Raw genomic sequence first — 13756 nt, 5'->3', positions numbered from 1 at the left:
TGAACTACATCTTACAGTACAATACAGTATGTTAACATTTTTACATGTACTGACATTTTGAAATATATTGATTGTTTTGTGTTTTTCAGTTGGATCTAAAGGTTGCCTCCCTCAGGAGGGAGAAGCAGAATATTATCAGATGCGCAGGAAATTGCCATTGTTGACATGGTAACAACAATGCAATAAAACTGTGGGAAATTCGGGACAGAGTGCTGACAGACAATATCACTTTTAGGAATGTGAATACGGTCAGCACAACGACAATTGCCAGAGTCCTAGAGATACATAAAATAAGAATGAAGCAGTTGTAAACTGCTTCCCTTTGAGAGAAATGCTGAACTTGTTTTAAGGAACTCCGGTATCAATATGTCCAAGTAAGATGTCTGTTCAATAACCAAACAGGGTACATACACAGCTATGCATAATGTAAAGTACTGTAAAACTGTGGATTTACTGTATTTTAGAGAGTAATGGAGATGGAGCTAGGCAAACTGCACATGCATTCATCTTTGTGGATGAAGCTGGATTTAACCTTGCAAAAACACGCTGCAGGGGAAGAAATGTGATTGGACAGAGAGCAACTGTGGATGTCCCAGGCCAGAGAGCAGCTAACATCACAATGTGTGCAGCACTGTCCAATGATGGTTTGCTGTTACACAAACCAGTCATTGGCCCCTACAATACAGAGAGGCACATTTTTTCTGGTTGACCTGCATTATCGACTTGTGCCAGCGGAGGAGAGAGCGGCAAGAAACTCCCGTACCTTCATTATTGTGTGTGATAATGTGGCATTCCACCACTCTGCTGCAGTCACAGACTGGTTTGCTGCACATCCCAGGATGTTAGTACTATTCCTGCCTCCATACTCCCCCTTCCTAAACCCCAAAATTGAGTTTTTCTCTGCGTGGAGGTGGAAAGTTTATGACCACCATCCACATGGCTAGATATCCTTACTGGATGCCATGAATGCGGGGTGTGGAGACACTTCTCCTGAAGACTGCCAGGGTTGGCTTAGACATTCCAGAAGATACTTTCCAAGATGCATTGCCAGAGAAGACATGAGATGTGATGTTGATGAGAACTTGTGGCCAAATGCAGGCGAGAGGGAGAACTAGAACCCTCACAGTACTCTACAGTATGAGTGACTATAAACTCAGCAAAAAAAGAAACATCCTCTCACTGTCAACTGCGTTTATTTTCAGCAAACTTAACATGTGTAAATATTTGTATGAACATAACAACATTCAACAACTGAGACATAAACTGAACAAGTTCCACAGACATGTGACTAACAGAAATGGAATAATGTGTCCCTGAACAAAGGGAGGGTGGGTCAAAATCAAAAATAACAGTCAGTATTTGGTGTGGCCACCAGCTGCATTAAGTACTGGAGTACATCTCCTCCTCATGGACTGCACCAGATTTGCCAGTTCTTGCTGTGAGATGTTAACCCACTCTTCCACCAGGGCACCTACAAGTTCCCGGACATTTCTGGGGGAATGGCCTTAGCCCTCAACCTCCGATCCAACAGGTCCCAGACATGCTCAATGGGATTGAGATCCAGGCTCGTCGCTGGCCATGGCAGAACACTGACATTCCTGTCTTGCAGGAAATCATGCACAGAATGAGCAGTATGGCTGGTGGCATTGTCATGCTGGAGGGTCATGTCAGGATGAGCCTGCAGGAAGGGTACCACATGAGGGAGGAGGATGTCTTCCCTGTAATGCACAGCGTTGAGATTGCCTGCAATGACAACCAGCTCAGTCCGATGATACTGTGACACATCGCCCCAGACCATGATGGACCCTCCACCTCCAAATCGATCCCAATCCAGAGTACAGACCATTGGTGTAACGCTCATTCCTTCGACGATGAACGCGAATCCGACCATTACCCCTGGTGAGACAAAACCGTGAATTGTCAGTGAAGAGCACTTTTTGCCAGTCCTGGCTGGTCCAGCGATGGTGGGTTTGTGCCCATAGGCCGGTGATGTCTGGTGAGAACCTGCCTTACAACAGACCTACAAGCCCTCAGTCCAGCCTCTCTCAGCCTATTGCGGACAGTCTGAGCACTGATGGAGGGATTGTGCGTTCCTGGTGTAACTCTGGCAGTTGTTGTTGCCATCCTGTACCTGTCCCGCAGGTGTGATGTTCGGATGTACCACTGCGAGGATGATCAGCTGTCCGTCCTGTCTCCCTGTTGCGCTGTCTTAGGCGTCTCACAGTACGGACATCGCAATTTATTGCCCTGGCCACATCTGCAGTCCTCATGCCTCCTTGCAGCATGCCTAAGGCACGTTCACACAGATGAGCAGGGACCCTGGGCATCTTTCTTTTGGTGTTTTTCAGAGTCAGTAGAAAGGCCTCTTTAGGGTCCTACGTTTTCATAACTGTGACCTTAGTTGCCTACTATCTGTAAGCTGTTAGTGTCTTAACGACCGTTCCACAGGTACATGTTCATTAATTGTTGATGGTTCATTGAACAAGCATGGGAAACAGTGTTTAAACCCTTTACAATGAAGATCTGATTTTTACGAATGATCTTTGAAAAACAGGGTCCTGAAAAAGGGAATTTCTTTTTTTACTAAGTTTACTACACATGTTGTTGTTGTTTTTAAATTGTTATTGCATCCCTGGAATTTCAGTTTTTTGTTAAAGCGTTTTATTTTTCACAAGTAAATTACTATATGCAAAGATATAGAAAACTTTAAGGCTCTTGAAGCAAATTGCTGCATTTCTGATTCATTCTTGTTACATATACTTTAGTACGGTCAATAAAGTGAAGGTGTTATTCTTTTTCTATAATGAAATACTGATTTATGTGAAAAATCATTCAAACTTCAAAGAGAAAAGTTCATCATTTAAGTAATGCTCCCTGTTGTTAGTGTTTTTTAGGTCAGTGTGTTATGACTGACAACCTATTCTTTCTGAGTGAGAATTCTTGACAGTGTTATGTTCGAAAAAGCTTATTTTGTCACATCCTGACCAGTAAAAGGGGTTGTTTGTTATTATAGTTTGGTCAGGGCTTGGCAGGGGGTGTTTATTTTATGTGTTTCGGGTTTTTTTGGTTAATGTTCTATGTTAGTATATTTCTATGATCGTTCTAGTTTTTCTATTTCTATGTTTAGTTTATTGGGTTGACCTTCAATTGGAGGCAGCTGTTCCTCGTTGCCTCTAATTGAAGGTCCTATTTAGTAGGGGTGTTTTCTATGGGTTTTTGTGGGTAGTTGTTCCATGTGTAGCTGTGTGCCTTACAGGACTGTTTCTCATCGGTGTTTTTGTTTAAGTGTTTGTTTAGGTTTTCTTCTCAATAAAGAAGATGAGCATACACATTCCCGCTGCGCCTTGGTCCCATCTTTACGACGAACGTGACATACTTTGAGACATGTATGAAGTGTTTTGGTGGTTTGAGGGAGTTTTTGAGGTGAGATGAACTGTTTGGCCAAGATGCATGTTGGTAATGCAGACTGTGAAGTGTTTTGAAAAACTTTGCTGATATAACAGCCTCCGCTTTTCTGGGAAGGCTTTCCACGAGATGTTGGAGCATTGCTGCGGGGACTTTCTTCCATTCAACCACAAGAGCATTAGTGAGGTTGGGCACTGACGTTTGGCAATTAGGCCTGGCTCACAGTCAGCATTCCAATTCATCCCAAAGGTGTTTGATGGAGTTGAGGTCAGGGCTCTGTGCAGGCCAGTCAAGTTTTTCCACACCGATCTCAACAAAGCATTTCTGTATGGACCTCACTTTGTGCACAGGAGCATTGTCATGCTGAAACAGGAAAGGGCCTTCCACAAACTGTTGCCACAAAGTTGGAAGCACAGAATAATCTAGAATGTCATTGTATGCTATAGCGTTAAGATTTCCCTTCACTGGAACTAAGGTGCCTAGCCCAAACCATGAAAAATAGCCGAGACCAATATTCCTCATCCACCAAAGTTTACAGTTGGCACTATACATTCGGGCAGGTAGCGTTCTCCTGTCATCCGCCAAACCCAGATTTGTCCGTCGGACTGCCAGATGGTGAAGCATGATTCATCGCTCCAGAGAACGCATTTCCACTGCTCCAGAGTCCAAAGGCAGCAAGTTTAACACCACTCCAGCCAACACTTGGCATTGCGCATGGTGATCTTATGCTTGTGTGGGGCTGCTCGGCCATGGAAACCCATTTGATGAAGCTCCCGACTAACAGTTCTTGTGCTGAAATTTCTCCCAGAGGCAGTTTAGAACTCGATAGTGAGTGTTGCAACCCAGGACAGACAATCTTTACACGCAAATAGGCTGTTTGGCTAAATTCCCCTGAAGTGAACAAAGCTACCTTGTTTCTATAGGTACCGCCTGTAATGGGTATCCGGGGGTAAAATATATACTTTTTACAGTTACCACCTTTTAGGGATGTCTCACGGTCTGACAAACACTACAGATGCAGAAGTGCAACATTGGTGGATGCGGTGGATTGAGACGCATCCAATGCAACAAAAAAATACCTCTCTAGCTTAAACTGACAGACCAAGTCTTGAGCCTTGTTGCAGTCTACCAGCCATAAAAGTTATCTGAGGTATTGTGCTAGGCTTTAGATCTGCTCATAAAATTAACAAATTCCCATGAATCAGATGGCCCTGCTGAAAAAAACAGCATAGACCAGCATAGGCTGGTGACCAGTTTGTGTTAGGTTTTCACTGGTGACCAGTTTTCATTGTGTTTTGAAGGTGAGCAGCCTTTGTTGTGTTTTCACGGCTGACCACTTTTCGTTGTGTTTTGAAGGTGAGCAGTCTTTGTTGTGTTTTCGCTGGTGACCAGCATTTGTAGTGTTTTCGCTGATGACCAGCCTTTGTTCTGTTTCAGTCGGAACTAGTCAGAAATAGTAATTATATTTGCTGACACCTTACAGTCAAATCTTGGTATCAGTAGAGTAGCTGTCTAGCTATATAAACCACGCCCATCTGCAAACATGCCTTCTCCGATGTTGGTTACAAGGCGGGAATTATTTAAATTAGGCAGGATAATATCATGTTACTATTGGTGTATTAAAATTTGAGCTATGGTGATGTCACCTTGTCCTCTTAATAATGAATCCAAGTGTTTGACATGGGTGAGCGGACCAGTAACTTCATGATCAAACTGTATCAATGTAGAAGCAACAGTTATTTTTCATACTTTGATTTGGCTTCCTTCAAATATCATCCAATTTCATGAAAAACATGATTTTGACTCTTCATGTCCTTTAAGATCGCTAGGAGAGACAACAACACATCACAAACATATAAAGTAATGTAGACCCCAGGAAGAGTAGCTGTGGACCCTAAGAAATATCAAAAGTAATCAGATGAAATACATTTTCCCTCAACAACGTATTTATTATTTTGCTCACAAAAAAGTTGGTTGGAGTGTTCCATGCGACTGCATCCGTTAGGGCAGTTCTCTGTACGTAGCTTGTCAAATTCAAATCAAATTAAATTTTATTGGTCACATACACATGGTTAGCAGATGTTATTGCGAGTGTAGCGAAGTACTTGTAGCCTTATGCCGTCTATGGAGAGGTAGGAATGGGAGGCAGCCATGGACCATTCTGCAAGTGCCATCTTCCTGTGGTCTCTCTTCTGGGGATATTTCCAAGGTCATGGGGTCCAGGTCTGGGGTTGATCATTTCGTTGCAAAGGTGGATGAGGGCTTCTAGCGAGGTGTTGTTGGGTGGTTTTTGGTTGTCAATGGGTCTTGACCACACTGGCTTCCTGGTGCCCCCCTTAACTTCTGAAAGGGGTGAAGGCAGTTTGGATGGTCTGGACTGATGCTGCTAATTCTGCACAAATGTGCTTTACAGCAGTATCCAAATCTATTGGATGTAGTGACCTCCTAGCGCTAAGGTCTCCTATCTGGATGACTTATTGTCACGCCCTGGCCATAGAGAGGTTTTTGTTCTCTATTTTGGTTAGGCCAGGGTGTGACTAGGGTGGGCATTCTATGTCCTTTTTTCTATGTTTTTGTATTTCTTTTATTTTGGCCTGGTATGGCTCTTAATCAGGCACAGCTGTACATCGTTGTCGCTGATTGGGAGCCATACTTAGGCAGCCTGTTTTCCTTTGGGGTGTTGTGGGTAGTTGTTTTCTGTCTTGTGTGTTCACCTGGCAGAACTGTTGGCTTTCGTTTTATTTAAAGTGTCATTAAAGTTTATGAGCACTTACCACGCTGCATCTTGGTCCCCTCTGTCAGATGATCATTACACTTATGCACTGTGTTTGACCAGGCCACAGATAGTAACAGAGATATGTTTATCTTGGGTGATTTTAACATACATTGGAAGGATCGTAATAATTCAAATAGAACTAAATGAATGATATATGCCAAGAGCTGTGGTTTGAAACATGATAATACTAAATCATCAACTAAGTTAGGTCACAGTTCGTGCATTGATCTGATCTTCTGTAATATACCATTGCAATGCTTAAAACCAGATCAATGCCAGTGGGCTGGACAGACCATAATACTTTGATCATAACCATGAACACAAAGGTTCCAAAGAAACCCCCAAGGATTGTGGTCAAGATGCATTTTAAAACACTTAATCATGAGCTAGTTCAAAATTACTTGGCTGCTGTACCTTGAGAGCTGATTTATTTAGAGCAGGCCTGAGCAATTATTCTCAATGGAGGGCCACATTAGAATTTAATTTTGTCATTGTGGGCCAGAATCATATTACAGGACTATACATCATGTGTATGGCTGTGTTGACAAATATATCTACTGTAAATCACGTCCAGATATGCTACTTTTTTAAACTTTTTTTATTAACATGCACAGAAATAAACCATATCCATGTTCTCCTTTTGGTAGGATTGTCCACTATTTAACATTATTAAGCAATGCACTACATGGAGGGAAAAGTACACTGTGCATTCAGCATCACGGACAGAACTCTTGTTAATGGGTATGCACAAAAACTCAAGAACAAGAGAGAGCTCAACATTACATTTAAACTACTCAATCAGTGTGAGGAGTGAAGTCTCTGATGGGTATTGACTAGAGCAGTGAAGTCAGGTATAGTTTCTGACGTCGCTATGCGTATGAGAGGTGAGTCAGTAAGAAATTATCTGTGCCTTGACTTGTTATATTTCATCACTGAAAATGTCTGTTCACATACATAAGTTGACCCAAACAGTACAAACATCTTCTGAGCATGACCTAATCTTTGAAAAGTTTTGTGAATTGAGAGATGCATAGAACCTCATCAGTGACATTGTTTTGAATAGTTCTCCAATCACTGCATCAGACTGAAGATCGATAAGCTCAAGTTGCAGGTCAGTGGGAGCGTTATCCACATTGAAGGTGAAAGGAGAGGAAACAACAGCATGTAATTTTCCAACGCTTTTAACTCCTCAAAATGACGAGAAAACTCACAGTTCAAAGCTCGCAGCAGCGACGTATACTTCTCCCACTGGTTATCTGATAGGGAACAGACTAGTAGTGTTGGAAGGTGTGTTAGATTGTTGGCTTCTACTTGGCAGGTCAGGATGAGTAATTTTCCCTTGAAAGCTTTGACAAGGCTGAGCATCTGATGTGCAAAAAGGCGCTTCCCTTGTAGTTTGGAATTCAGTTCATTCATGAGGGCCATGATGTCCACGGTGAATTCAAAATCAGCCAATCATTCTTTATCTTGCAGTTGAGGGAAATCCACATATTTTCTTTTCATTTGAAAAAACTCAGCAATATCCGACTTCAGGTCCCCCTTTTAAGCACCTTCCCCAAACTCAGCCATCTCATGTTTGTGAGGTAGGGGAGATCTGTATGACCTGACTCTCTCTCTTCCAACAGTGAGACAAACTACCTGTGGTTTAAAAATGTTGCTTTTATTAAGTTTACCACTTTAGTGACTGTATCCACAACATGGCTCATTTTCAGAACACATTTACAGAGCACCTCCTGAGGAATAATGCAATGAGGGAAAATCATTTTCAGCTCAGTTACTTGAATTTGTATCCTTTTCAAAAGACCAACATTTTTTCCTGTCGAGTTTGGGCACCCATCAGTGGTCACGTTAGATACATTTTCAAAATTCAGTTCCCACCTTTGCCACATCCTTATTAACCTCATCCAATAAATCTTTCCTTGTGGTTGTGGTTTTTATTGACTGCACTGAAGCAAGCTCCTCTGTAATTTCAAAGTCTGGGGTTATGCCTTGTAAGAATATCAACAACTGTGCTGTGTCACGTGCATCACTGATCTCATCCAGGACCAAGGAGAAATAGGTGAAGTCCTTGCTGCTTTTGCCACTGAGAAAGCAACTCTTTTGATGCACTTGCCTCCTGCTCAGAAGACATACTCCTATATTTCTCTGCATGCTTTGTCTGGAAGTGTCAGGACAACTTGTAGTCTTTCAAGACAGTGATGCTCTCTTTGCACACTCAGCACACAGCTTTCCCTGATACCTCAGTACAGAGATATTTCGATGTCCATTCTTGCTAGAACACTTTACATTAATTGTCTACTTTCCTTTTCTTAGAACTTTTTGAAAAGCACATTTTTGTGCAATTTCTAGCTAGCTAGTATGTGTAACTGTGACATGTGTGTCAGCCTGTTAGTCACTCTCTGTCCTGGTGCAGTTGTTATTTATAAATGCCTTCAAAAAGAAATTTCCCACAAGTGGTTGGAGTTAAATCATTACACAAAGGCGAGTATTCATTTGTCTTTTAATTTGAATAACAAATACATTTTTCAAAGCTTTACTGTCACAAAATCTTTATGTGATCTGAGCATGATTCCGCGGGCCGTATTCAATCTGTTCACGGGCCGGCATACGGCCTCCGGGCTGGACTTTGCCCAGGCTTGATCTAGAGGATGATTTAAATCATGCTACAGAATGTTTTATTGATTTGCTCGCTGAGGTAATGGACCATCATGCCCCAGTAAGAAAGAGTACAGTTGGGGCTCGTCCATCTCCATGGATTGATGATGAACTGGGTGAGGCATCTTCTCAAAGAAATAAGGCAAAAGCCTTAGCAGCCAAATCTAAACTAGAATTTGAAGAAAATAATTATAGAACAAAATGTAATTATGCAGTTAAATTAAATTGTAAGAAAAAAAATGTTATTTTACAAAAATGATTTTATTGATTTTAAAAATGATTCTAAAAAGGTATGGAATACAGTTAAGGGTTTACTTGATACATCTATTTCATCTTCCCCATCTAGTGTGGAGGTTGGTTAGAGAACCATAACAAAACCAGCTGATATTGCCAATCATTTTGCAGATTTATTTGCAAAGAAAATTGATTCCACTACCACTGCATTGGTTGACATGACTGACCAGTGCCTCAATGCCATGGATAATGGCAGGTGTGGGGGTGTACTATTTTCAGATTTTAGTGCAGTATTTGATTTAGTGGATCATGGAATAATTTTTACAAAATGATTGCATTATGGGGTTAAAGAGGCAGCATTGAATTGGGTACAGTCATATCTAACTGAAAGGAAACAGTTCACCTATTTCAATGGGTCGTTTTCTTCACCGCTAATGCTTTAAACTGTGTAATACCGCAGGGTAGCTGCCTTGGGCCACTTCTTTACTTATATACCAACGACCTCCCTTATGCTTTATCTGAAACTCAAGCTACTATGTTTGCAGATGATACTACAATTTATACAGCAAGTCAATTGTTTCAACAGGTACAGCAAGCTCTACAAGTAGATCTGGGAAATGTCAGGGAGTGGGTTAGCCGGAACAAACTTGTTTTGAACACCAAGAAAACCAAGGTTATGTTGGTCTGTTCCACCAGGAAAAGGCCAACACAGCATGGGATAAAATTAAGTATGGAAGTGGCAGAAACCAAACTACTAGGGGTGCAGCTAGACAACTGCTTACCATGGTCATCTCAAATAACTCATCTATTAAAAAAAATGCATGCATGATCAGAAGGATAGCTAAATATTTACCAGGAAATATTCATAAGCAAACAACCCAAGCATTAATGGGAGTCAGGTGAACTACTGTTCTATGGTCTGGGGAAATGTGAAAATGTGATCGCATTATACATTTTATTTTAATGTTTAAGGTATCTTGGGAGAGTTGTCCAAATGATGACTAAAAGAGATACTAATCAAATCACAATATAGTAGCCATGTCTAGGAAAAACAAAGTTCCAAGGGCTGGGCCTAATATAATGTATGAGAGGTCACACAATAAGTTTTGTAGTAATTCCTATGTTCTTGATGTAAATAATATTTGTTGGTCTGTGGTGTGTAATGAGGAGCAAGCAGATGCTGCACTTGACACATTTATGAAATTGCTTATTCAAGTTACTAATAAGCATGTACCCAAATGACTGTAAAAATGTTTAAAACCCCGTGGATTGAGAAATGGTATGCTTGAGAGGTGTCATGACACTGCTCTCACTCACTCACTCACTCACTCACTCAACCAACCAGGCTGCTGTTAGGCAAGTCATAAATTCCTGGAGAAGATTCTTCCTCATGGCCAGACAGTATAGAGAGAGTGAGGTTTCATAGAGAGAACAAAGGAATTTCTTCCACCTCACAGAACGTGAGAACTGAACAATATTCATGTTCTGGAAAATGTATAAAAGGTTGGTGAAGTAGCCAGCTACGAACTGGTCCGTTTGGTACAATTTTGTGAAACTCATGAGAGACAATACAGCCACATTGCCATAACCCTGTTTATACAAGAGTCTCGGTTGTGGGGCTTGAATGTAATTGTTGTATCGGATGAATGAGTAAAGATGAAACTATTTGTGAAATTATGTAATGTGATTTTTGACTGTTTAATGAAGGAAACTCCAATTCCCTTTGGAGTTTAACTAAATAAGAGGCCTGCCCCATGAGTACAGACATTGATCTGGCGTCGTGGGACAGCCCCTTTCTGCTCTCACAAATATAACCTCCACCTTGGGTATTTATTTGCAGACCAGTACCTCATCACAGAGGGCTAAGGTTTGAGTAGAGACCATGCATTTCTCTTGCTGAATTCTTAACCATACCACGTGGTTAAACTCTTAGACTATCTAACCAACAGAATAAGAACAAATCTTTGATACTAATTACTAGTCTGCAGCTAGGAATTTGGTATCGTTGAACGTGAAGACCGACAACCGCCGAAACATCTACTCTATAACAACATTCCTGAATGTTACTCTGAACTATCCATTCTAACCACGGCAGAGAGAGAAAGAGGGCGGACAAACTCTCCAACAAAAACAAACTTTCCAACAGAGATCAAGATGACACACTGAGCGTAAATATATATATTGATTGCAACTTTCCCGAATGAGTGAGCGTTCATGTGCAAAGGATTAGCATTTCAATTGTTATAATTATCAACTTGGTAGTGTCTTATCTCAGTCGACTCCTCTCACCTGGTTGTCTAGGTCTTAATTGAAAGGAAAAAAACTATACCAGCAGACACCAGGCCCTCCATTGAACAGCTAGACCAGGGGTATTCAACTCATTCCCTATGAGGTCCGGAGCCTGCTGGTCTTCTGTTCTACCTAAAACTAGTTCCTGATTAGAGGGGAACGATGAAGAAGTGCAGTGGAACTGGCTTAAAGAGCCAGAGTTGAGTTTGAGGGAGATAGATCATTCTCCGATGTGAAACAATTGTGACAAAATAGGGATGCAAAATTTCAACATGTGATACCATGTAAATACATGTGACAACATGTGAGCACATGCGTGGCCTTAACCACAAACCTTTCACCTTAATTTACACACTCACACACAGATACACACACACACCCACTGAACACATGTAATAGTTGCAGGTAATGATACTGCATACCTGTAAGCCAGAGCTTTAGGAGGATTTTGTATAACATGAAATAAGAGGTTTCCTCCTACCCGCAAGAGGGGCTTTATTAGTATTCTCGCCACCCACATGAACAGAAGCTGTATGACACAGGATTACACAGTTGGCCAGGCACGCTGAAGGAAACTCATCAATCTGCTCAACAATGTTCTGAAAACAGGAATAAAGTTTTATTTACACATGTTTTCATTCCCGTAAAGGACAACCAATAGACAAGGGTCTTGCCTTGAGAGAAAACAGTTTGAATGATTTTTAAATGAGTTTCATTGTAATACTACAACTCCTCAAGAATCATTGCAAGATTATAACTTTTATATAGTTGATATTACATGATAATATATATAATTATTATGTTCATTAGCAGTACAACGAGAAACAATTCTGCAATTACAACATCACTGTGAATGGATTGAATGGCTATTAACAAATAGATCAAGCTGCAATACACTCTTAGATAAAAGAGTTCAAAACGGTTTGTAGGAAAAAAAATGTTGGGTTCCAGGTAGAACCATCTTTGGTTCCAGGTACACACTAAAACATGAGGGTTCCTCAAGGGTTCTTTGGGAAGGGTGATGGTTCTATTTGGAACCATAATGACTCAAATAACCTTTTGAGCTCTTCAGTGGTTCTTTACAGTTCACAAAAGGGTTCTATGCTCTTTTAGTGATAATTAAAATGTAGGGGAGGCGGCTCATTACAATATTTTGGGGTGTGGTTTGTTCACTGCTCTTTTTGTGCAACTGTGAGTGAGAGTCTAATTCCAGTTTATCTAATGTGTTCTGTTCTATAATTATATGTAATTATGGCCAGTGACGGCGTCTTGTGAGAGATTTACATATGGCCTTGCGTTAATTGAGAACAATTGACTAAATTAGTGGTAGTAAATGGAAACTGAGGCTTTCTGAAGGCTTCTGAATTTTCACCAAATTATGCTGATATACACTGCTCAAAAAAATAAAGGGAACACTTAAACAACACAATGTAACTCCAAGTCAATCACACTTCTGTGATTGACTTGGAGGACCGCTACCTCCGCCTTTGTGCAAGGAGGAGCAGGAGAAGCACTGCCAGAGCCCTGCAAAATGACCTCCAGCAGGCCACAAATGTGCATGTGTCTGCTCAAACGGTCAGAAACAGACTCCATGAGGGTGGTATGAAGGCCCGATGTCCACAGGTGGGGGTTGTGCTTACAGCCCAACACCGTGCAGGACGTTTGGCATTTGCCAGAGAACACCAAGATTGGCAAATTTGCCACTGGCGCCCTGTGCTCTTCACAGATGAAAGCAGGTTCACATTGAGCACGTGACAGACGTGACAGAGTCTGGAGATGCCGTGGTGAACGTTCTGCTGCCTGCAACATCCTCAAGCATGACCGGTTTGGCGGTGGGTCAGTCATGGTGTGGGGTGGCATTTCTTTGGGGGGCCGCACAGCCCTCCATGTGTTCGCCAGAGGTAGCCTGACTGCCATTAGGTACCGAGATGAGATCCTAACACCATATGCTGGTGCGGTTGGCCCTGGGTTCCTCCTAATGCAAGACAATGCTAGACCTCATGTGGCTGGAGTGTGTCAGCAGTTCCTGCAAGAGGAAGGCATTGATGCTATGGACTGGCCCACCCGTTCCCCAGACCTGAATCCAATTGAGCACATCTGGGACATCATGTCTCGCTCCATCCACCAACGCCACGTTGCACCACATACTGTCCAGGAGTTGGCGGATGTTTTAGTCCAGGTCTGGGAGGAGATCCCTCAGGAGACCATCCACCACCTCAGGAGCATGCCCAGGCGTTGTAGGGAGGTCATACAGGCACGTGGAGGCCACACACACTACTGAGCCTCATTTTGACTTGTTTTAATTAAGGACATTACATCAAAGTTGGATCAGCCTGTAGTGTGGTTTTCCACTTTAATTTTGAGTGTCACTCCAAATCCAGACCTCCATGGGTTGAT

Source organism: Salmo trutta, chromosome 2, assembly GCF_901001165.1.
Source record: "Salmo trutta chromosome 2, fSalTru1.1, whole genome shotgun sequence".
Classification (NCBI taxonomy): domain Eukaryota; kingdom Metazoa; phylum Chordata; class Actinopteri; order Salmoniformes; family Salmonidae; genus Salmo; species Salmo trutta.
This window is presented reverse-complemented; position numbering follows the sequence as displayed.